This window comes from Suricata suricatta, chromosome 11 (genome assembly GCF_006229205.1).
Source record: "Suricata suricatta isolate VVHF042 chromosome 11, meerkat_22Aug2017_6uvM2_HiC, whole genome shotgun sequence".
Classification (NCBI taxonomy): domain Eukaryota; kingdom Metazoa; phylum Chordata; class Mammalia; order Carnivora; family Herpestidae; genus Suricata; species Suricata suricatta.
The window spans coordinates 36648783-36650387 of NC_043710.1; positions in this window are offsets into that span (position 1 = coordinate 36648783).

Here is a 1605-nt window from a genome sequence, read left to right on the forward strand (position 1 = left end):
CATTTGGCTCATCGGTTCAAGGTCCTCAAATCACCATCTTTGATCTTCTATATTTTGAACATTGCCCTCTACCATGTCATTTGTCCCAGAATGTGACCTACCCTCCAGTCAGAATTCTGTTGCTTAGTTTTAACAACTACTGCCAACCCCATACTGCATTTCTACTTCACTTTCTTCTCTTGCTGTTTTCCCAAAGTGAGTGAATTGCCTCTGTCTCTTTTACTTTCATTTTGTAGTGTCTTGTGTTATAGTTTTATTCTTTCTCTTATGTTAGAATCTTTCAACTACTACTTCTGTTTTCCTTTGAAAACTGTCCAGAAGACCTAACCTGTCTTGTGAATAGGCCAATGGATGAGAAGAAGAATCCTAGTGGGTCTGAACTGAAGAGTACTTAGAATGCCCCAATTCCCTTCCTTTTATGGACGAGGAAACTGTGTTCTAGAGGGACTGGGTGATTTGGTGAATGGCACTAATGTATTAGTTGCAAAACAAATGCTTCAACCCAAATTTTTTAATTCCTGTATTTTCTGAGTTTGATTTTTAATCTGCACAACAAACACACGTTCTATTAAAGTTCATTTCTGTGAATTTTGTGTTATCATAGTAGGGTAAAAACAATAAGACATTTTATCAACAGTAAACAATATGTAATGAGAAGGCAATATACCTTTAAATGATTTTTAAATGTTTATTTATTTAAAAAAATTTTTAACGTTTTTTATTTATTTTTGAGAGACAGTGTGAGCAGGGGAGGGTCAGAGAGAGGGAGACACAGCTAGCTAGCCCAATGCGGGGCTCGAACCCACGAACTGTGAGATCATGACCTGAGCCGAAGCTGGACGCTTAACCGACTGAGCTACCCAGACGCCCCAAATGTTTATTTATTTTTGAGAGAGAGATACAGACTCTGAAGCAGGCTCCAGGCTCTGGGCTGCCCACGCAGAGCCCAATGTGGGGATCGAACTTGTGAACCTTGAGATCATAACCTGAGCTGAAGTTGGTTGCTTAACAGAGTGAGCCACCAAGGTGCCCCTAAATGATTTTTTAATATCAGAGTTCATACACTGAAACAAGTCACAGAGGAAGTAGCGTAGAATTTGCTTAGAACATTGTTTGACTTTTTAGTGACTTTTTAATATCAGAATTTATACATTGAAACAAGTTCATTTTCTAGGTACTTCCTTTGGAAATATGTACTTATCCAAGTAGTGTGGAATTTTCTTAGAACACTATTGGAAATGAAGATGATTCAAGTACTGGAAATATTTTGAGCAGAAAAATGAACAGTTTCTAATGCCCCTGAGATTTTATCATGAATAGGTGGGTTGTGTTAGGATCAGGAGAGATTTCTCGTTCTTCTCATGTGAAAAATGCACAACTGGGCCAAGGAAGGATTAGAGGAGAAACTCTGACATCCTTTCCTACAATTTATCACCGGTGACTTCCTGTAAAGCAAAAAGAAGACTCAAAGCTCACAACATAGTTGTATTATTGGAAGGGTCAGTGAGGTCCCATCCTTGTCCTTAAAAAGGATTGTTATAAATATAGCAACAAAACCATGCACTTACAGGGTGTTTTGATATGTAGAATTTTATATAAAGAAAA